This window comes from Stylophora pistillata, chromosome 3, assembly GCF_964205215.1.
Source record: "Stylophora pistillata chromosome 3, jaStyPist1.2, whole genome shotgun sequence".
Classification (NCBI taxonomy): domain Eukaryota; kingdom Metazoa; phylum Cnidaria; class Anthozoa; order Scleractinia; family Pocilloporidae; genus Stylophora; species Stylophora pistillata.
The window spans coordinates 1,831,126-1,855,687 of NC_142521.1; the positions used below are offsets into that span (position 1 = coordinate 1,831,126).

At 38.5% G+C, this 24,562-nt stretch overlaps 2 long non-coding RNA genes and 1 pseudogene across 3 annotated transcripts; 1 reads left to right on the forward strand and 2 right to left on the reverse strand.

Annotated features, from left to right (window-relative positions):
* The first annotated feature begins 5,687 nt into the window (after positions 1-5,687).
* Positions 5,688-8,198, forward strand: LOC111341554 (uncharacterized). Of its 2 annotated transcripts, XR_015999151.1 has the most exons (3): positions 5,688-5,881; positions 7,707-7,938; positions 8,088-8,198. It is a non-coding gene; the product is annotated as an uncharacterized LOC111341554 (long non-coding RNA). The 2 variants fall into 2 exon arrangements; XR_002695866.2 differs by having other exon boundaries at positions 7,707-8,198.
* A 5,080-nt stretch (positions 8,199-13,278) lies between these two features.
* Positions 13,279-14,417, reverse strand: LOC111341540 (uncharacterized; annotated as a pseudogene).
* A 3,356-nt stretch (positions 14,418-17,773) lies between these two features.
* LOC111341538 (uncharacterized) lies at positions 17,774-20,099 on the reverse strand. Its single transcript, XR_002695863.2, has 2 exons — positions 19,909-20,099; positions 17,774-17,988 (listed from the first exon to the last, which is right to left on the reverse strand). It is a non-coding gene; the product is annotated as an uncharacterized LOC111341538 (long non-coding RNA).
* Between the last annotated feature and the right edge of the window lie 4,463 nt (positions 20,100-24,562).

Genomic DNA, 24,562 nt, shown 5'->3' on the forward strand with positions numbered 1-24,562 from the left:
AAGATGTTGTATTCGTAGTGATGAGATAAATGCAATCTTTTAAAAGAGTTTAGAGTAAAAACTATCGGATGAATGTTACATTATGGATGAAGTCAGTCTTAATTGAAACAGAACAATCGCTCTTTTGAATAATGAAAAAAAGAAAGTCATTCCTTGAGATCAACATTGAATCACATTTCCTACGTGATCTCTCGTACCCACACAAAGAGATGTTACAAGCGATCCCAGAAGTTTCTATTTCAGGCACAAACCATCAAATAAACTCATTTTACGCCTCCAAAATCACGGTTGCTTAGATGAATCCGACCTCTAATAGCTTTGTAATTTCTACTGTGGGATACACGTAAAGATTACGCATTGTTAAGTAGGAACTAATAAAAGATGTTTTTTCCTTTCATCCTTTTTTAGATTGTTCGTTGTTATTCATCAGCGATTTGTGGCAAATGGAATGGCAGAGCCAAATAAAAATAGTTCCGGAAATAAAAAAATAACGGGTGATAAAAAATGAGAATTTTCAGACACAGTCTTCACTAAGAGTAATCCGATATTCAAGTAAGTTAAGTTATGTAGTAAACCCTTTAAAGGAGAAGTTGTTAGGATTTTTTAAAACAACCGTTTTGACTCATCGGTGAGGATTCAGAAAAATAAAGGGGAGAACTCAGTTGTTAACTGACCTGAATGTACACAAATAAATAGTGATCAACAAAACCGTGACATTTTTCCAGCAAGATATGAAAATCATATCTTCTCTAAAATTTGCTGAGTTAAATTTTGAATTTTCCTTGTCATCCACCTAGGCATAATTTCCTTGGAAAAAGGTTTTGTTTCTGAAAAATATCACAAGATGGCTCCCAAAATCACAGACGAGGTCAATTATGTCTATTACTTATATTCTAGAAGCTTTTACCCGTCTTGAATTAGAGTGTAGCGTTTCTTTCCTGCTTCAGTCGCTGGAAACCGTCTGCAATCTCAGCCTTTGAGAGGGCTAAGGGTCTTGAAGAGTGATTTCTCCTGTTTGCTGTTATGATTCAACTGTAGTTAGTTATAGAGTTCTTTGCCTTGATAAGATCAGGTCGCCTTTTTTGATTTGGTCTGCTAATAACAGTTTGAATGCCCTGAATGAAGTGCGTTGATTGATATCATTTATTCTTTTATCAGAAGGACACAATATTAGCATTCGTATAAATTATATTTTGAAACTCAAAGGAAAAAGATCTGAAACCGCCGTTTTAACAAAGTTGGAAAGTTTTTTTAGGGTAATTCAAGTGTCACATTTTACGACTAAACTGAGTTAGCAATAAAACAAATAGACAGGGTTTTTTACGAACCAAAATAAACCTGAAACAGGCTTGTGCAGAAGGTGGCTACAGATGGTCCTGATTTCCTTTAAAAAAGAACAAAAACAAAATTAAACATAAACAATGGACTATAGACAACTGAAGTCTGGAGGAAACTTCTGTCATTTAAAGAAAAGTTTTGCGTTGTCTATTGTTTTTATCGTAATTTTTTATTTTCTTCATCTAGTGGAATCTATTTTCTTCATCTAGTGGCAGAGATGAGAGACGCTTCAACTGAATCTTGGTTTGATTTCTTTTTTAGACAAAAATCCGAGATAACATTAGATTGCCATTGTTTTCTTTTATTGCTTAGAAGCTCGTTATTAGATAATTTATGTCATCAGATCGCTTTAGGATAATATGTACCGGTCGATTAAGTTTCCAAAATGCACGAAGAATTGTTTATTGCATTATCAGAAAACATGTTACAAAGTCGTAATTACTGGCTTAATATGAAATCAAGATAACGTTTCAATATTTCCGATCGATAAAAATTTAATTTTTCCTCGTTTGAGAAACGTGTATGAAAGGAGCGAAAAATATACAGTTTGTGAAGCAGCAAATGCAACTTTCAACGCCTTTGTGAGTTGATGAAATATTCTATATTTTTCTATTCCAAGGCCTTCTTTTCGTTTTCTTTCTATTTCAGTTACTAAATCACGAGTTTTTTTTATTCGAATAACCGTACACGTGAAACATATGGGACTTAATGACTCAGTCGGGCTGATAGTTTCTAAAGAAACTGTTTGGCGCTGCGTCAGTGGGGGTAACGAAATAATTTGAATATATTGTTGTGGGCTTTTACCACTCGCTTGGACTAATTAACGAAAGGTACCAACATTTTATTCTCTCCTCTTCTATTGTTGCTACTACCTTCTACTACCACAGCTATTTCTCTTCTAACTTCAGCGAGGAGTACCCTCTCATTTAATGTAAAAATCACAGACACGTTTGGGTTAGCTGACCGTAGGAATTTCCAAAACAGGATATTCGGTGTGGGTAAAACTCAAGGTCAGTTTTACCAACCCAAACATGACCACCTAGCAAACTAGTTATCCTCAACCATAACAAGCGATTAAAATGTCTAGCACGGTAAGAACTGAGCCAAGTTCAAACACACACCAAAAATAAATGATCAAAACTATAGATCTACCAACTGATCACAACGTAGACGCAAAAAGGCGAGACTCGTCAAAACAAAAGGTAAACCTAAAAATACTCGAAATATCAATCCTTGAATTTGCTCTACAACAATATCAACAAAGTTGAAATGGTAAATTGGCCACCGTTACGGTTATAAAAGCTGACGTTTCGAGCGTTAGCCCTTCGTCGGAGCGAATAGAGGAATTGTGGGTTGTGTGCTTTAAAAGTCAGAAAATGGAGCTACGTGATTGGTGGGAACATGGCAACGAGAAAAACACGAATAAATTAGTGGAATGAAAAGCGTTCGTTGATACCTGTGGGATTTAGACTGCTGGTTTGAAAGATGAGCCTTTGTTCAAATGTTTTGCGGCTTTCCGTGCTACCTAAGTGTAAGGAAAGACCGCAGATTGCCATATGTCCTTAGAATGATTGGGTAAATTAAAATGTCTAGCGACTGGTTTCGATGTATCCTTGTCATTCCTCTCCACGTCGCGAAGGTGTTCTCGGAATCGGTCACCTAGTCTTCTGCCTGTTTCGCCGATGTAAATCTTTTTTCAATGAGTGCAAGTTATGCAATAGATTACATTGGCGGAGGTGCACGTGTTGCCATTTCCCACCAATCACGTAGCTCCATTTTCTGCCTTTAAAAGCACACACAACCCACAATTTCTCTATTCGCTCCGACGAACGGCTAACGCTCGAAACGTCAGCTTTGATAACCGTAACGGTGGCCAATTTACCATTTGAACTTTGTTGATATATTCAAATTATTTAATGAGTATTCGTTGAGTTTCTGGCATTATTCAAATGAATTATGAAACACAGTATCACTTAAGAAACGCGACTAAATGCGAGCCATGTCACTTCCCTTAAGAATCCCTCATCACGACTTAGTTATTACAGGCACGAATATGTATTAAGCTGGATTATATACATGATAACCCGGTACTTTGTACCTCGCTGTTCCCCAATAGTCAAACCACTTTGGCATGTAGCTTGTAGCCTGAGTTTCAACTCCAGACAATTGCTTATCAGCAAAAAGCAAGAGTCATTTAGATTTGTTCCAGAAAAATGAATTCATTATTGACAGTTAAGTGACCAAGACTCAAAACATACTGGAGAAATTAAAGCTGGTTAAGTCAGTCGTATGTTTTACAGGGGGAGGGTTGATCGGTCCTGCGGATCGTCTTCGAACTGTGTTATGTACCAAAGAATCTTGCACACACAACTTGAATTCGACAATTGACAGGCAGCTTTTATTAATTTACTACGTTTCGTCTTCACTTTGAGTTTTGTAAAAACGAAATGCTATTAGTACACTACCCAATGCATCTTGGTGTTTTCTTCGTCAGTCCCACATCCGTTCTAGTAATAGTATTCGCGATCTAGAGATGTTTCACCAAACACTTCCTAAAATGTTTCATCTGCAATCAAAAACCTTTTAAATGTGACAAAGCTTACTGTCGGATCTTCCGTTTTTCGGAAAGAAATCTTAACAAAGCCATCGCTCTGCGGCAACTGATCCATTCTCACAGCTGCCAAATTCCCAAGCATTGATGGAAAATTTGGTTTGGGGTCATTGTTGAATCTCAGATTATTTCCAAAAGTGCTAGCCTGCATTGCTTCTTTGGCTAATCTATCCTCTTTCAGCTAAACATGTTCAACCCCCTAAGATTTGATAAGAGTTAATGCTAACTTACACAGAAAACGAAATAAAAATAAGTTTTTATCCTCAAGATTCTAATTATAGAACAAACTCGGCATTCGAACCAAGGCAAACTAGATCAGCTTAACTGTACCATGTGATTTCATGTTTATATAACTTTAGCTTGAAGCTTAGTTGGACACAAATATCTTGTGTATTCATTCGTCACAATATCAGCTAATTTTTTTGAAATTGTTCAACGGCAAAGAAACAAGTTACAATGGTAAATAATAATATGTAGATCTTTTTGGGCAGACATAACGTCGTTGATGGACTCCAATGGCGTTTGTAAAGTTAAGTCTACAGTCATGTGCGAGGTCTAAATAGACTGCGAATTTTTTTGGGTCCAGTTTTCGAACCTCCTCGGAAAATTTGAAAACTCGTTGTTCCCTTTACAATTAAAGATGTGTTAATGGCGGAAAATAAGTCAAAATATAAGTGGGCGTTAATTAAGCGCCACTTGACAGGGACGTATATTGAAAGACTCAAAGGAGCGAGATCTTATCTACAGCGCCTTTGCGTATTTTCGTTATCGACTAATTTTGCTACTGTTTCCATTTCCTTCGCACAGACCACAGATGTCATTCTTGTACATACATTTACGATCAAGAATAAAAGACCATAGGCGCTGGACTCGTAAACGATGGACATACGGATTTTAGAGCATAATCAAAAAAGAAATTCAAAATTTTAGCTGGTAGTTATAATCTCCTTCCTTAAAACCTGGACAATTGTCAATATATTCATTCTACGCTGTCTTCTCGATCGAAATTATGGATGAATTTTAAGTGCAAAGATTTTAAAACACCCGCGACTAAAGCCTTTAAAGTGAAAGGTGAAAAAAAAAAAAAAGAACGGAAAGCCAAAATAAAAAAAAATATTATTAGTATTAATAAATTAGTTTTAAGGCTAGTATTTCAGGGTTTCCTCAATTTAAAAGAAATTTTCTGTAACGTTAAAACAAAGACACGAAACATCGTTACTTTCCTCAGATCACCTCTGTCCATTAAAAGTTTTGTCTTCCCGTTATTTCAGTCTGTTCGTCCGTCTGGCTGTTTCTTGTCTGTCTATCCGCCCATCCATCAGACTGCATGTCCGACCGAGCCTTCCGTCGTTCTGTTTATACTCGTTTGTCTTCTAAATCAATGCAAACAGCAGAACGTTAGGTGTTTAATTCCGTCGTTCAAAGTCTGAGAACAGAACCTTTTTGTCCAGTAAATAGTGTGTTTTAAGTTGTGTTGCCGGTAGCGGAGATTGAGGATGGTGGGTATGGCGTTGTATCCGAGCGCTTTCAAATCTTTCCAATCAGTGTCTTTCTGCATCTCTTTTTATTTTCTTCGAGAAATTCAACTCTATTGTTAACTCAAAGGATGTTATTTACAGTCTTTTAATCCGAGTTTTGACAACATAAGTCAAACTTTCTCTCCTTAGAGTGACAACAATGGATAGGAATTAGAAACCGTCCTTATAAAAACACGCAGCAGTGCTTATCAAACGACGTAGTATGAAAAAGGGGGATTAATTTTTTCCTTTTGCTAAGAGCAACTTCCATTACCAAGGTAAGATGAACACAATAATTCTAGCCCTTGAAGGTTTGATTCTGGTAACTTCCTTATTCCGAGCAGTGGATGGTTTTTCACCCTACATGACAAAGCCGAAGGGTGATGTAAGTGGCCTGGATGGTCGTCATATAAAGGTAAAGAATGAACTAATAACAATTGTAGTTCAAACATTAACTACGAATGACTAAATGCAATCAAGGATCGACCTTAAAATTTGCGTAAGCTAAAGTATTGGTTAACCAATGTGCTGAGCATTTTAAACGATAACGGCGAAGTAGTGAGGCCCAACAGAACCTTTGGAATCACCGGCTATCAAACATTAAGTAGCTCAAGGCCACCTTAGGCTGTAACGTATTCATTGTGGCATATATTCACAGAAATTCTTTTAACAATGGTTATTGCGTAAATATTTCGTGGCGTAGGTCCTGTTTTAAAGCAAATTTTAGGCGCCAACTCAAGCCTCTTTTCTTGGCTATTTGTAGTAAATATCTATTATAACTATTATTATAATATTATTACTATTTGTAAGTAAATAATGTAGGTACGCTTGAGTGTACTTTTTTCCGAAGACATCGCTATTTCAGTGCAAGGAAAATCCCGCAAAGACTTACAGGAGGGTCTCAGTGGGGCGGGGGGGTGGGGGTCACGTTGACAGTTGATGGTTAAAAATAAGCCCTTTTGACAGTTGACGTTTAAATTTTAGGTCATTTGACGGTTGACGGTTAGTTTTTTGGAATGTCGTTTATAAAACGAGCTAAACGTATGAATTTAGCTGTAATTTTTCATAATGACGCGTTTGTAAAGAATTTTTAATTCATAACACCTTTTATTAATAAATGACTATCGTTTTACGAAACCGGAAGAGTTTCCACACCGGAAATCAGTTCTGTCGGTAATCAGTTTTGCTCGCGACTAGAATTCGAAGTTAAAGGACTTACATAAATGTATTTTTGTGATATATCAAAACTTTTATTTATAAACAAAAGAACTTGACCCCAATGAAAGCAAATCGTTTAGTTCTTAATTAAGGATATCTGAGACATTTGACGGCTAACAGGCATTGGCTTTCTTATTTGACGGTTGATGGTTAACTAAACCCCATTGAGACCCTCTTACAAGAATGTTTTGTGGCAGAACATGGCCATCGACCAATCATAGAGTGTGTGGTATTTGAGCTGTCTAAGCAACTGCATCGCCATGAATCGTTCATTAGCCATTTTTTGTCAATTAAGTCAGTATTAAGAGCAATACACCGTAGTTTTAGCTAGAACACTGGTGCAAACCACCAGTTTCTAAGACATCCCGCTTTCTAGATAATACACAACTATTACTTATGATACACGATCCTCGCAGTAGATAGCGCTATTTAAGCAATAGCGAAAATCAGACCTGAAAAAAATCAGGCCTGTACGGGATTCGAACCACTGACCTCTGCGATACTAGTACAGCGCTCTACCAATTGAGCTAACAAGCCAACTGGGAGCAGGCCGTTGAGTTGATTCGTAATAAACCCGTGAAAGTGATAAATGTACAATGAAATATATGAAGTTCATATATTTTGAACTGCGGTATTAGATACATATGATACACGATCCTCGCAGTAGATAATAGAATCAACTCAACGGCCTGCTCCCAGTTGGCTTGTTAGCTCAATTGGTAGAGCGCTGCACTAGTATCGCAGAGGTCAGTGGTTCGAATCCCGTACAGGCCTGATTTTTTTCAGGTCTGATTTTCGCTATTGCTTAAATAGCGCTATCTACTGCGAGGATCGTGTATCATATGTATCTAATACCGCAGTTCAAAATATATGAACTTCATATATTTCATTGTACAAGTATTACTCTTCGTTATGAAATTGAATTTTTTCCTGATCACGTGGCTCAACCTGAAACCGCTTTATAATCACGTTCGAATGATTTTTCTCTTTTTCAACTATCCGTCTGTTTTTATTCTCGAAAGGTTCTACAACGCTATCCCTGCAGATATTACCGGATTGAAAAAGAGGCTCATAAAAGAGAGGCTGACCTCACTGATCCTGAAACTATCCTGCAGAATGGAGACGACAGCCGAGTGCGCACGCGTAGGAAGTGAAGTTCTATCTCCTATTTGACACTCTGATGCAAGATGATACATACCATTATGATCTAATAACAAAGGCTTTAAAATCTCAGTTATGCAGTCTATATACACTAACTTATAAAATGTGTACCCTCCTTCAGGCGTTACTCGGCGGAACCATTGCACTCCGGTTCCGTTAAGTATATATGTCGTCCGGCCGTTGCAGCACTGACCATTGCACTAAAGGGTCCGTGGCCGGGGGCGCCTGAAAAACAAAAAAAAAACTTATAAAATGTGATTAACGTCCTGAAAGAAAGGCAAATGTTTGCTTACAGTCGAATAACAAATATTTGCTAGATTATTGGAGAAATAAAGTTGGAACTATTAAATTCACCAGTGATGGCAATGTTTTTAAACCACGCAAATTCGTAAACTGTGTTTCGCCATACGAAAATGTATCAAAATTAGCCGTCTAGTAAAACTTGAAACCCTACCTCAACCTCATATGAGAGGTGGGCATTCGCACATTTACTTGAGCCCGCATTAGATCAGACATCGCATGTCACAATAACATGTAAACGGCGTTATCAAAGTACTCAACAGTGGGGACCTAAAAGAGGCCTCTTGATGAACAGTTTTTCACTAAAGAGGAGCCGTGAGCCACTCTCGTTGAAACTAAAACTGGCATGATATGTGGAATTTCAAATTGTGCTTTAATAAGCAAGCAGACAATCAGGAACAAAGCTGTTGTTTATTTTACCTGGAAAATTCAAAAACAAAATGACTGAGAACACGCCTTGCCTCTGAACTGATTTGTATAAAATATGTATGATGAACGACAAACACATCTATGATAATAATTTTAATGATAACAATAATATCGATGCTAATATTATAAAGATAATTATTATATGGCTGTGTCTCACAAGGACTGGGAACTACCGAATTCACGAGTTTGATTGGCTGAAATCAATATTGAAAGCGGTCTAGATTTTCCTATCTAGACTGGCATCTAGACCGGTCTAGAAAAAAAGGTACAAAGAATATAAAATATTGGCATATAAGACACAGTCATATAATAAACATCTTTTATGCCTCTTGCTCACTTGCCTATAACCAAGTGTTTTACACTGTGCATAGCTAGGGGTGAGCTCGGTTTGCTGGGAGAATTAAACGGACAACCTTTATTTGCCGTAATTTGGCCACTCAGTTGAGTGGCCGTTTATTTTTAATATCAAATCAAGTTAGCCCTTGAAGAAAATCAAAATCCCACAGTATTTTAGCGTCTGGAATGCGTAGCAAGATTCTCATGTGCCAGCCAGAAACCATCACGTTGATTGCCCTTTTCTAATTGGACGAAGTTAAACGATGACCAATTCAAAATATTTAACGAGGGTGGGGAACCATTGGCGTTTAGTGACCCTTCAACTGTTTACCCACCAGACTCGGGTCGTGTGTCTTAACGCTCACCGGAAGCAACTTTCATTTTCGCCCATTGTTCGCATCTCCTTCATCAATTGCGTCAAAAGTAAACAGGTCACCCGGCAACATAAACAGCACCTGTGAATTAAAAAATTGTATTGGTAAGCGCCGGAAGAAAATATGAGTCGCTGTTTCTTTCATTTCATCTGAAAGAGGCCGAGCCAGGCTTTTGATGAAAGAATAGGAAATATTGCTGCACTTTCCCATGCGCACTTCTCGCAGACAGGCGACGAATAGCTAGGTATTGTCACGGTTTTCGGCGCCATCTTTACGGGTAGGCAAAGCGGTCAGAAATTACAGTGTTTGTATGGGAATCCCATGGCAAATAACTTTTCCCAAAATCGAATTTTACGCAATTTATGAATCGCAACGTTAAAACACTGAGCGGAAGAGTGTATTCACCAGGTTTGAAGAATGTAAGTTGGAGAGAAGACACTCAATAAATTGTTCTAATTTTCCATACATTTGTCGGTAAATTTTTTCCGCGCCGCCCCTTCTACCCTGCGAAAATTTCGGTCTGTGCATTCAAAGTCTTTTAACTGATCAGCCGGGAATATTTGAATACTAAACAATCTGTTTCCCTGTTCATTCATTGGCGGACGTTAACAATGGGCGAAAATGTAAGTTGCTTCCGGTGAGCGTTAAGACACACGACCCGAGTCTGGTGGGTAAACAGTTGAAGGGTCACTAAACGCCAATGGTTCCCCACCCTTGCGAGATATTTTGAATTGGTCATCGTTTAACGTCGTCCAATCAGAAAAGGGTAATCAACGTGACGGTTTCTGGCTGGCACACGAGAATCTTGCTACGCATTCCAGACGCTAAAATATTGTGGGATTTTGATTTTCTTCGTGGGCTAACTCCGGTCCGTTTGGATGGATTTTCGATTGGAAGGTACGAGGAGAATTGTGCATCTTTTGACCTTAATGCTACGAAGTTTGAAAGCAGAGCGATGCGATTTTTTGGGTCAAAATCGCTCGAGCGCTTGAACCCTTTCAAAACAAGGCTTCCACCCTTGTCTTTCTTTAATGCATTACATTAACGACGAAATCAGACTTATTCAAAATCGCTCAAAAAAGACATTTTTGAGGCAAAAGGATGACTATGCAACACAGTTAAAGTAATTCAACGTTTATTCATCAATGATTTATGTACATAGTCAGCAATATATCACTCTAGGTGAGGCAAACGGTAAATCTGGTACATTCACCATAAAACAACGGTCGACTACACAAACAAATTGTATGGGCCTCCTGTGGTAGAACATATCATGCTAAAGCATGTTGAAAATCAGGTAAACCTTGTGCAAAATAGGTTTGTTTATATCAGCAACACCTAGAACTGAATTTAAATCTCAATTAACTTGCGTATTATTAATATTTTAAAATTCTGCCATGCGTGAATTATTGTAAATAAAGCTAAAGCTTAATAATTCCTTGGACTGTTGATGTTCAAGAATTGAATAACCTACTCTCGAACTTTCGAGGTGGAAATTTGATCCATGAGTGAGAAGAAGAAGGTTTTGGACGTCTCTGAACGATGTCATTTCTTAAACTGACGAAGCGAGAATAAACAAGATTTTAGACGTCGTCGTCCTTGAGCAACTTCACTGCTTAAGTTTCATTTTCCCGCTAAAGACGACGTCCTCGTTCCAGACCCTCCGCGATTACTTGACGTCGTCGTCGTCCCTTTCGTCGTAGTTGCTTAAACTCCCTATTGCTTGTAGTTCCTTAACACAATCTTTAATGCGGTGACAGTACCCTCCCTGGTTTTCATGAAGGTAATTTGACTGAATAATTTGGATATATCAACAAAGTTGAAATGGTAAATTGGCCACCGTAACGATTACGAAAGCTGACGTTTCGAGCGTTAGCCGTTCGTCGGAGCGAATAGAGGAACTGTGGGTTGTGTGTGCTTTTAAAGGCAGAAAATGGAGCTACGTTATTGGTGGGAACATGGCAACGAGAAAAACAAGAATATTGATGATATTGATGATATTTTGACAAGGTTGACTGCCCCGATGAGTAATTTCCCCAACCCTAAGGGCCGTAAAGAAAGTAACTGCATACATTGTCTGAGTTAATTTTTTGCTATACAGGGATGATTTTGTGTGTTCGCAGGCCAAGATGATATTTTCGAGTATGGGTAAAGTAATGGGTAACCGAGTGTCCTTCGAAGGGTTCATTTTACTGTAACCCCGCAATGCGAGTTTGATCATTTCAGATTTAGTGGGGTCAGGCAGAGAAGCTAAACGATGGGAAAAACTTAATGCCGAGATGTAACTAACTACTGTAGAGGCTGCATATGCTTTTTCAGCTAAAAAGGCGATAAACAAGGCTAAAGTATGTTCGGAAAGAGGAAAAACTGGAATTTGGAGCCCTAGGTGATCCCTTACAAATTGTTGCAAAATCTGCCAGGGGCGACGGTACACAAACCTAGATGTTACACCCAGACTAGCTTCTAATAACTTGGCTAGCCTATCTCCCAGTTCTCGGGTAGAAGGTGTGATGACAGCGGGGTTGGTGTTGAGTCCATGCCCTGTGACACTGTTCGGAATTTGTCGACCTGTGAACGAGATGAACTATCAGCCAACACATTCTTAGTTCCTTAAATATGACGCGCCTAAAGAGGATATTGTTTCTCAGGCAAATCAGAACCATTGTGCGCAACAACACCAGCATCTTGGTGTCCTTCGTTGTTTCCTTATTAATAACATGAACTACACTTTCGTTGTTACTAAAAAAGAGGACCCACCTGTTTCTCAGTTCATTAGACCATGTGCTGAGGGCTACGACAATCGGAAAAAACTAAAAAAAACAGATATTATATGCCTTCTATGGGTCTGGCCATGTACCATAAGCCCAATGCTTGCCAAAAACAATTCGATACCCTTTAGACTACGCAGAATCCGTGAAAAATTGCAAGTTATGAGAGGTTGACCAGGCTTCTTCTAAGAAAAAATACTTTCCGTTGAAGGATTCTAAGAAAGTTTCCCAGATTCTTAGATCCTTTTTTGTTTCCAAAGTTAATCGAATTCTGTGGTGCGCATGCTTGATACCTAAGTTGAGATTTATAAGGCGCCTGATAAAAACTCGGCCAGAGGTAATTACCGAGCAGGCAAAATTCAGGAGACCTATAAGGGATTGGAGTTCTTTCAGTTGTACTCTTTTCTTGGGTAGAAGAGCGAATTGCGTCCAAGGTTTTGTCAACTTTTTCTTTGGGAAGCCTGGCTTCCATGTCTGAACAATCTAATTCAATGTCTGCAAAAGTTAATACTGGACTAGGGCCTTCTGTTTTATCTGGAGCCATGGGAACACCAATGTCGTCACAAAATTGCAAAAATCTTTGAAGGCTAGCATCAAAAATTTCATGGGATTTTTCAAGAATCAAAAAGTCATCCAGAATATGCAAGATGTTAGGTATCGCTAATTTGTTGCGAGCTACCCACTCCATTGCGATACTGAGGGCCTCAAAGATCTTTCAGGAACTAGCAAAACCCATGGGGAGGCAGCGGTTGACATAATAGTTCCGTTCCCATTGCATTCCCAGTAAGTGATATTCTGAGGGGTGTATTGGGATAATGGCGGAAAGCACTCCGGACATCCGTCTTAGTAATAGTACAACCTCTGCCTAAATGTTTGATAAGCCGAATTGCATCATGGACCTTAGCATAGTGTACTGAACAAAACTCTTGTGGAATAAAATCATTAACTGACCCACCAAAGGGGAAGGAAAGATGGTGAATCATTCTAAATTCACCTTGTGCTCTCTTGGGTATGACCCCCAAGGGAGATATTCTAAGGTTAAGCAATGGGGGTTCTGAAAAAGGTCCCATTATACGACCTTCTTGGGTCTCTTTAGTTAAGTTTTTGTAAACCTGATCTGGGTGCTCAGATACTGAGACGAGATTATTGGAAAACCTGCTCTCTATGGGGCCATAATAATGTAAAAAACCACTTAATAAATAATTACGCAGCTTCTCTGGGTACCCCGATAAGTACTTTGTTAAGCTCTTAACTTTGACCGGAGTTGGGAGTGCTTCGGAGGGAAGTTGGATTGGTCCCGGTATGTCCCATAGGCTGTTTGGGGGCTTGTTGGCATTCGGAAATTGGGTGGCCATTTCCACACCTAAAACACTGGTGTTTGTAAGAACATCCTGGGCATGCGATTCCTTTGTGGAACTTCCAACAAAATCCCTTTGGGATTAATGATCCCCGTTGTTTACTTTTTCCTGGCTGGGTACTAAGTTTGGGACGTACGAAAGGATTGAGACCTAAGCCAAAGCTCAGAGTGAATTTGGTCCCAAGGAGCACCCTGCGTCTGCCTAATGCTCCGAAAGTTCTCATCAAAGAGCTTCCAATTGGCTCTCTGAGAGGCTAATTCTCTAATGACTGACCCATACTTCATGAGGGCTGGGGTATCGTAAGGAGCGTTTTCTGAATGGATGGCTACAAACACGTGAAAGGCCGAGACCCATTGTTCAATCGACTGAACAGTCTGCCGCTTAGGACTAGGTGCTAAAACTAAAGCTGGCTTGCCACCTTCACCTTTCTCTACCCTGAAGGTATAATGATCTTCTGACTGCGTAAAGCTACTGTCTAACAATAGTGAAAAGTCTACATACTCGTTGGACAATATTTGTTTTTTTACCTAATCAGGTACACGGTGTGTCAATGGCACTGCAGTGGACAAAAAAGTGTTTTTACTTTGAGGTGCTGCACCAGGTAGTAAAGAACTTGTAACCTGTTGTACTGCATTGTTGACAATGTGGATTACCGCTTGGTCAACATTGATAGTGGTGGGGTTATCATTTATAATACCTGAACCTCTGTTCCCTGCTGTACTTGAAGTTGAACCGAGATCTGGAACAAACTGCACTTCCGGGATTGCTGGCGCTGCTGCAGAATGCCGGGGTTGTGCAACATTAAGAAGGCTGAGATCGCTTTTGAAATGGATGTGGTCGGTGCTGCCAGTACGTCTGGCGAAAGGGTGAGCTGTGATGTTGCCAGGGCAGCGTGTGGAGGTTCGTGCAAGTCGACTGGCTGAAGCTGCGATCATGTGGCTGCACCACTGAGTCTGAAGTGGCACTGCTGTTGGCGGCACGACGCCTCTTGCTGACTCTCTCGGCATAGGGTTGTCCTCTGTTAGGTGGCATTCTGATGAAAGCACAAATCCAAAAGTAATCTGGTTATTAAGAATTGCACCAAAAGTAAAGCTCTTATTATCAACATTTTATCAGCCTACTGCTCAGCCACGAGACAATATTGGAATCCTAAGAGTTAAACCATAAATAAAACAAAAGTTAAACCATAAATAAAATAAAAGGAAGAGAGATGACATTATAAAACAATCTGGCACAAATAAGTTATCTAAAACACCACAAGGTAGTTATAGGCCTACAAAAGATGCAACAGCGCAAATGGTACATGAATGGCACAGGGTAATAACACTCCCGCCGAGTAAGTATCATGACCCATGCTGACAAAGCCAGAACTGTACATCCCTTCCATACACAGCCAGAGAGGTGACAACCTGGCCACACAAACTAGCAACAACTGGGAAAGTCAAATAATAATGTTTTCACTGTGGCTGTCTCGGTGAGCAACACAACGAGCTGACTGATAGTATGTCATTCCGATTGAAAGTATTACAAGAAGCGCGTTTAGGGCTAGTCGTTGGCACCACTGTAATTTGCCTTGAGCCGCACAGTGGAACTAATCTTTGACGCGTACACGTGATGTTCGCCCACCGCCACGTGATTAGTCTGTATGACTTGTTATAGCGATTAACTGCGCTTAATTCAAGTAAACACAGCCTACTTAACTGAACGATGAAATGGACACCTCCCTTGAAGTCCTTCTGAAGGGAGATAAAGAGGATTCCGTCGAAAGCCCTTCAGCCTTCATAAAAATGTTTGCCCCTGCACCGAAGCTTAACTAAATGAGGCCCGAAATTACATGTTCGACATCTTATTAACCGAGCTAGGTCGGTCTGTATGGGAGAATCTTGACCTCGGTCGCTGGTACAGACCTAATTGCGTTCGGTCTGTACTGGCGGCTTTGGTCAAGATTCTTCCACACAGACCTCCCGCTCGGTTAATAAGAACTAATGATAATGATAATAATAATAATAATAACAACAAAATGATAATAATAATAACATCAGATTACATTTTATTCCCAGAAGCTGTTGCGACCCAACGAAAATTTTTTTAACACTTGCTTAGCACCTTAGACTGACACAAGAGGAACAGTTGAATCAAGTAAACAGCTAAGACGGCGCATGCACTAAAGAAAGATTAGACGGAGAAAGCAGATTACAAACCTTATACTATAAAGTACCATCCGGTAGACGTAACATGATCTTTCCCAGTGTTTAACATCTCTCTTTGATCTATCTTACATTGATTTCAAGCAAAGCTTGATAAAAAAAAAAACTTCTTATTTTGCTTTTTACGTCCGAGGTTGGCTTTGTTTTAAGTCCAGTATTTGATAGGTCGGTTTGCCTTCATCGTGAATGTAAAACTTTTCCTGAGCACAACATTAAAAGCCGAGATTTCTCCAGTATTTCCTATTTATTCCCCTGCAAATATCTCTGTTATGGCTAAATCTTTTCATGCAGGCACAAGGCCAAAAACGAAGGGGCTGTGGTAAATCTTCCAGCTGTCGATTTTCGTTCTTAGCCGCGTGAAATCCACTACCAAAGCCACTGAGTAAGCAACTCTCAGTTTTTCTTTTCGTATTTCAGTTTTCTTCAACTTCTAGAAAATTTTGAACACCACAGTCTGTAAGCGATACAAATTTCTCAATGTTTTAGCTGTCATAATCCGCAAAGATTTCGACAAACTACCCATGATTGAGAATGGTGAAGGCTTTGCCATTCACTCATCAACATGACAGAGTAGCGAGAAAGGCGAGTGGCGTGTCAGCAGCTAATTAACAATTATTCCATGAGCGCACGTTGGATATGAGATGATAGATAGCCAACGAGGCGCGTAGCGCCGAGTTGGCTATAATCATCTCATATCCAACAAGCTCCCCCAAGATATTAGACAAATCTTCTCGACTTTATTTTGTAAGAAGAAACCGGATGTTACAATGTACAGATATTAGATTATGGTATATTGGCTCATATACCATAATGGCTAAGCCAATAAAAGGTTTTGAATTGCATTATCCAATGATCCAGTTTTTAATAATTAGCGATATCAAATACATGTGAAAAATGTATCGTATTTTTTTCATGTGTGTTGTTACGGCCCTTCTTAGGGTTAGAAATTTTGTATTACACTGCAGTTTCTATAATAAACGTAGTTTTCCCACTATCTCCATTAGTGCAGAGAAGTGGCGCGATATAGTTCACGATCTCCTTTAGAAAATGGCGAGTTTTGCGTGACGTCACAAACTCGTCATTTAAAATTTGACTAACTCCCCCCCTCATCTTCGCGATACCTCTCTCCTCCCTACTCTCCATTTGTTTTGTGCCTCCTTCCTTTTTTCCCCTTCGTTCTAAATACTGAAATCTGATTGATTCATTTTAAACCACATTGTTAAGCAACATTTCTTGTGTTGTACGGTACTCTGGCTGACCGGCTCTTCCCGAATTTACTTACATTCCATTTTGTTTTGCTTGCACAGCTCTTGGTATAATTTGGAGAACGAGCATAATTGGTGCATTTTTTCAAAGGAGCGCTGGTAGCATAATTGATTTGAATTAATTTTTTTCTAATTTTGTTTCTTTGTTTTTTGTTTTGTTTCGAAGGATACATTACCAGTTATTGACCATTCTAAATTTCAAGGCTCGCGTACTTTTATTCGTATTAACTTGGGAGGGCGATCCGGGGAAGGTGACGAAAGTAATGAACTGTTACTCCAAGGGTGTAGCTAAAGGGATCTTAGGGTGCCCGTGTCCCCCCCCCCCCCTTTTGTAAACCTCTTTTTATCACATTGAGTAAAACACAGCGTGCAGGTCGACAGGACAATCTGGCGAGTGCCCTATGTTTGACCCAATGTGTTCCCCCCCCTTTGAAAAATCTTGGTTTCACCCCTGCCCTCGTGTAGGGAGTTCAGCAGACCTGAAGTAAATATTGTGTCGTCCCTGGATATCACTTACAAATGGCTTCGACCAACTAAGAGATACGAGAAGAAAATTATCATGTTAATACCGAAGATAGGATTAAATATTTTGTCTTGTTTTTAGTTGTTGTTAATGCTGCTTTCTTGTTTTTAGAAAAGCGAAGTTTGTCCACAGACAAAAAACAGAAACAGCAGAATTTTGAGTATAATTTGGACAAATATTTGGCAACACTAGTTGCAAAATTTGCTATTTTTACCAACTTCATCGACGAGGGCGCAAGGGCTAGTGTGCCGTCCTCATCACTTATTTTTGGCTAAAAGACTGTGTAAATCTTAATGCTAAGTCGGTTTGGAAGGCTTTATAATTCAGATAGGGACGGGTTTATCATGAACCAGATCATAGTAAAGACATCCGTGCTAGCACTTTTTATTGATTCTGTTTTAATATACAATTAAATGGTTTTGCAAATTTGACAAAGTTCTCGCATTGTGGATATGTTACATTAAGCATGTGGTCAGCCGTTGGACTCTCCTTGAAGGGTGCAGGGACTTGAGAGCCCCTCCATCAACTCGCGCTTGCAGTGCTGTTCAAGTGCGCGGCACAAGTTTCTCTTCTCTTTTATAGCCTAGAACAGAACACATTTTTATGAGAAAGCTTTTCATTTCTAAGTAACTATCAATCACTTAAGGAGGAAATAATTTCAATTGAAAAATCCATTTCAATGCAAGGATAAAGATCTCATTCAAGTCAGACATTTTTGTCATTTTTTCTCGTAATCTCGTACTTGTTGCCTTTCTGACGGATACGCATCAAACAAACCTCGTTATTCAGTGGACTTGAATCAGCCGTTTTCCCTTTTTTGTTCCCCCCTAAAATTTTCCAGGAGGACTGTCTTCAATGTCTATCACAAGTATTGCAAAAAATATCTTTGCAAAACTTCAGGCAAGAGACAAACAAGGAAAATCAGAATGCAAGGGTGATAAGGAAAGACTGGATTACATTTTGTCCGCGTCGGTAATTCTACTTGGCCTTTGAGGAACAGGGCCGAGGGGAATTGTCTGTAGCTGTAAGTTCGACCCTTAACCCAAGAATGTCTCAGTGGAACTTTCCCTTTTTCATCCACCTAATCTGGTGCCCAGGCCTACCGCGTAACTATAGCTGAACCGCTGCTTGCCCGTGATGGAAGGTCTGACTACGAGACTCATATCTACCATGCATTTCCTTATAGAGAATTTATAGTTTTATTAGTATTATAACCCCTAACAGATAAGAGTTTCTATTCTTTTTACCCATTTACTGGGTAATACATTAACGTCGTAGAGAGAAGTTACAATTTGATCCCTCGTTGGAGAGAAACGGTTAACACATTCAAGGTCAAATAAGTGTTTTACAAGAGGTTTTCGGGGCACACGTGACAGAAAATACTTCAGCCAATCTCACTTTATTATAAATACAGGTTTAAATTAAGACATCGTTAATCGTGTCAGGAATGTAAATTAAAGCGATATTTTTTCAGGACGGCCGTGATAAAAGTGTCGCCTCACAAGTGTCCGTTTAAAAATGTAGTACGATGTAATTCGTTACTTTAGGGTTTTTAGGTATTGTCAAGCTGGACTTTTTTTCTGGAAGTTTGCCAGTTTTTTATTTTTGGTTGACCGATTTTAAGCCCAAATTATATGCATGTTTACATTCTTAGACTACGAGGCAGCCGTCCCATAAAAAATGATTCAAACAAAGTATTTATACAAAAAAATTCAAACTCGATCCACTTTCCAACATTTTAATCATATCTTAAAGAACTATATTTTTTGTGATTGATTCGATCAATTCTTTTTTTTTTATAAAAAATGAAAAAATTTACCAAGCTTTTTTAGTTACAATTTAGTTTATTCAAAATTATGATTTAAGTGCATAATAGTTTTCATCAATGATTTGGACGAAATGAATAAAGTTCTTGACGAAATCAAAACATTTTTTGTAACTGAAGTTTCTCAAGGTCAGTATCTATTTTATGATGAAGAAAATCTTGCTACACCCTAATAAATATGTTTCATTGAAATCCCTTTTTATTTCAACGTTTATGCCGCAAGACACTGCCTCGCAACACTATCTGCTTGTAGTCTTTTCTACAGAGGTGTGAAACAAGCTTTTTCGGGTTTTTAATTAAAATGACTCAGTTACATGGTGTAAATGTTTAGGAAACTACTATTAAGAAAAAAAAACTGCATTTAAAAACTGTTGGTTTCCTTCTGTGTTTTGATGGCGGCAAAATATATGAAAAATTAGAAGTGGCTGAGGATTAAATTGAGATAGCTGTTGTTGTAAAAGAAACATCACCTCCTATTTCAATGTTTTCTAATTCTTCCTCGTAATATTAAAACTTAGAAATTTGAATAATTTAAGATTGCTATGATTCATTTCCTCTTTCCTGGCCGAAATAAAGCTTTTCAGAGTTCATCGTAAAAAATCTTTCTTAAAAATGGTAAGTCGCCAACAGTTTAGTGTTTAATTTACAGAAATAGAACGAGGATAAGGTTTTTCAAACCTCCAAAGCCCTTTTCCATGTCGATCCTCCAGCAGTAATCCCATAGGATGTGGGAAGGTTGGCCACAGCAATAACTAGTGAAATAACAAGGAAAATTGTCAAGGTTTTCTGCATGGTTTCTTCTCTGTAGGTGCTACAGTCGCTTTGACAATCGGCTTCAATCTTATTGATCGTGGTACAGGTCTGCTTTTGAATCGAAGCTTCCTTTTTATTGCAAACCCAAACAAAAGATTTGTGAAATATGCCTTCATCACTCCTGATTGCAATAAATGAACTTTCAAGTAATAATAATTAAGCGGCCCCCATGTTGCTTGGCTTATAATCCGACAGTTTATGTTAACATAACCATTAACGAGCGTTTGGGAAAAGCTTCGTAAGAGGAATAATGACTTTTCCATCCTTTAAATGTGACAAACAAGTAAACTTACAAACAAAGGTTGCTCATCAATGTTGGATTAGCGGCAACAGAATGACACAAGTCTTAAGTTTACTCCACCTTTGCGGCGGACATTAGTCCGAATCATTCATCGCTGCATCTTTGTCCAGTTGATGAGGTATTCTTAACCAGGTGATTCATTTCAAATCTAGGATTTTTAAAGAGTCACTAACGTTAACTGGTAGCTTTTTGTGCTGAAAAAGGGCGATACGAAGGGTGATTTAACGAAAACCTCTAATCTTCGCAAGATTTAATGCGGCTTGTTCACTAATGGGAGAATAGTTTTTTTTAATACATGAAGACTATCATCAACTTTTTTGGGGAACAGATGTTGTTTAGTTTTGACTTACTTAAAATCTGTGTGACACCTTAAATTTAATTAAGAAGTAAACATGTCTTTCTATTGGGAAACATTCTATAGCACAAACAAAAATTCTTTTGGTAGAAGACCGATTTTCAGGTCATTGTAAACCAAAGGAGTCTTCGAGGGGAAAAAAGTTGTCATCATGGTTTCTTGCGTTTTTTCTTTGTAACCATTCAAGGTGCTTACATGGAAGCAATCTTCTTTAATCTTTGTAGATAACGTAAATTCGGCCTAAAATCCTAAATATTCGTGCGGTTTGGGGAATTTTGTTTCCAAATTTAATATTTTTCAACTTCAGTTTTTTGCTTCTTTTGTGGAATTAGATCTTTCGATACAAAACATCCATACGTGGGTAAACAATTACGTTAAAATTTTCAAAGCCAAAATTTTGCATGATATTTAACTTTACGCTGACGAATTCAGAAATGTGATTTCTGTACATATGTGAACATGATTTCGTTCAATCTTCGGAAAAATATCGAGCATTTTGGTCATTTGTAAACGGATTTTGAAAACACAAAGTTTATGGTTTTCCGTCCTTTTTTTTAGTTTTCAAATTTAAGCTCAGATCAAATCCCAGTTTGAGAGTTCGAGTTACGTCATCCAAATCCTCAAGAAAAATTTTTTTACATGAAAAAATTCTATTTGCAAGAGTATTTGGTAAAATCGATAAAGTTTCCTTTGCCTGTCGTTTTCTTTAGCGCCTGCTCGATCATCTTCTAGTGTAAGTTACCTGATAAGTGTCTTCGTAAAATTTTTCTCGCAAATCTCCCTGACTCTCCTATTTACCATTCTGAGTGGCGAACAATATCCTTTTCACTAATGCACTGGTCTCGCGTAGAACGCCACCTAACTGCAGTCCAGAATGTATCGTTTCTCGAGTCTCTCTGTTCAATTTTAGTGAAACCATCAGTTTTAATCACCTGCTGGAAATTTCTTTTGATTCTTTCAGAATGACTCGAATGGAACACACATATTTTACCGTTCCCTGCAATCAAACCTACAGCTTGAAAGCTAAATACTTTCGTCGCAAATTCTAAAACACGAGGGTTATACATATATTTCAGAAGTAAATCGCGCACTTTTTGCTCGACAAACAAACAAAACTTTTACATAAGACTGAAATTGACCGGTTTTAGGATGAGAGTTAAAAAGCAATGGACCTCTAACAATTAGCGGAAATTATAGAAGTAAAACGATCAATAATGTTCCCCTTATAGTTCACACATTATCTAACTTCAAAAAGTACGCTTTGACCACCTTTGTGACTAGAAACCAAATTTATTCGATGAATACGTGGGAGGTGAGAAAAATAGCCTCGCTATATGGATAAAGTTATTGCTAGATTTTATCCTTAAATTTGAGCCCGAAAGAAATAGAATCTTTTCATTGCAATGTGCCAGAGAAGGGTAAATTAGGCCGAAATTCCGAAGAATTCAAAAAGTGTTGGAGCAAGTAGTTTCACTAAAAGACACTTTCCAAATAGGATTCAGCAAGAAGGATCGGAAACAATGGTAAATGTAGGTTTTTATTACGTTTATTTCTGACCCCGGTAAAGATCGAGTTGTTAAGTTTTAATGAGGATAGGTGACAATAAACCGTATAAAAGACTTGTAAATCATTTCAAGTTTTAGATGTTTACCGTGCCGGATGGTCAACTAATCAAAAACTTGTTTACTAGTTTTATTACTCGCAACAAAGTGATATCAAAGTTATTTAAACACAATAGGTGCAAATAAAACTCTCTGTGAATGCATGCATGATTTAAATGTCTTGCAGCTGCCACTTTAACGGGCCTTTAATATCTGATCATGATTTTCAATTGCCAGCCAAATCTAAAAAAGGAAAGAAAACTGTGACTTGGAACGAGTAAGCACACGTTATCGCTATTTTCACTGATTTCCGCTCTTTCAGTCAAGCTGTGGAATATGAAGTTACAACTCATTTTGTTCACCGAGCCTCTTCTAAGTAAGGGAATGGGATTTCGTCAATTCCGGCTTTATCATTCCGGCATCAACGGAATTGATGCAGTTCGTGAGTCACCAAGGAGCTGTTTTTCTTTTGAACATTTACTCAGAGGTTTTAAAATGATGTCCATGAACTACAGACAATGAGAGTTTTTCAAACCTCCCAGTTAAACCTTGAAATCCTAAAAATGATAAATTTTCACAACTTTCCGAAACACTCCCGTCATTTATCTGAGTCGAGCGGCATTTATTCTCAATAAAGATTTCCTGCGAAATCTGATCGTTATAGAACAGAAAATTTGACAGCGATAATCCTTTATTAGTACCCGTCCCTAAATGGGGCAATATAAAAAAAAGACAACCACCAAAATAAAAACTTTAGATCTTGATTTATCCTTGAACCTCTGTTCAATCTCTAGATTCAAATCCATACACCATCAGGTTTCCTAACACTGGGGCTGTGCTGTTTCAATTAAACTGGATTTGATCGACATTTGGACTCCTTCGTAAGCTTACTAAAGACGATGTTTTTTTTTTCTACTTTAATGTGAAGCTTAGATTGAAGGCATGAGAGATTTACCTGCTTTACAGATCATGTTGAGACAAAAAATTGAGGGAAAAATGATTTGAACAGAAAAATCTTTAACTGAAATATTTTGTTGAATCATAGTTAGTAGAGGGGGACTACTAACTGTGGTTGAATTGTTGGATGGATTCATGAGGACAAGAAAATGAAAATTTGTGGAAAATTTTAACTCACAACTCCAGTCCGAACCATGTGAAAAGAAACTGCCAGGGTTGTAAATGTTACTTAGAATCGTAGTCTAGGCCAAAAAAATATGTAAAATGAACACTGAATTCGGCGATCGGTCCCCAAAGGCCTCCTTGCGAGTAGTGTTTTCAACCTGGTGTTCAGGACGGCGGATCTGGCGAGATCTCCTGAGAAGATCTCAGAATACACTTTTTAAAGAGGGTGGTCGCAAGTTGTACTTAACAGAAAAAGCTAAAACCTTTTTTCAAGACCTTACATCAAGGCTAGGAGCTGTCATAATCCCTTGCATAACAATAATTTGTAGCAGAACTGCTGTTGAGTCTCCCCATAATGATCGTCTTGGCCCGGAACAGAAATGGCCGCAGTGTGAATCAGTGGCCGTTCTCAGAAGAAAGGTGTGCTATACAACAAATATCTTATTAACAGGGTGGGAATATTTAATAAGCGAAAAGGTGTTTATCACAGCCAGTAAATTCCTACAACAATAAAATCATCTTAACAGAAAATAAACAAATGTTAATTTAGAAGTATACTACGGAAAAATGAGTAAATTTCAGTGAGTATCTGAATTTAATAAAGTCTTTTTTCGCATGGCATACACTATATTTCATACACTTTATTTTCTTCAAAGCGAAATAAATCCGTCGAGAGTGGACGCGAATGCTGCCTTAAGCGAGTTGTCGCGCATTTAGCCTCACAAAAAGTCAGTCATTGATAAACAGCTTTGTGCACAGGAAAGACAGAGCGGTGGCCATTAGCGAAAGCTCGCCTCACTAATAATATACTTGAGCATAAGAAGGAGAAGATGTGTTCTCTTCACAAATATCCGTAAAGCACGTACCATGCCAACCTCGGTTCTTGAACAAACAGCGCAAGACGAATGAGTGATTAAATCTCAAAAGAGCCTTAGGCGTAAGTCGTGCCCAAGCCTAACTCCTCCATCTCGACGCTAGACAAATTAATTTCCTTCATGAACTAAAAGAGCCGAAACGAACATAAAAGGTGGTTGAGTTTTCAGAGAGTCTTTTATCAGAATCTTCTAAGCAATTTTACAATAATCGAGCCAAAACCAACTCTATAAATTCCTAAACATGTTTTTGTTGAAACACCCTCCT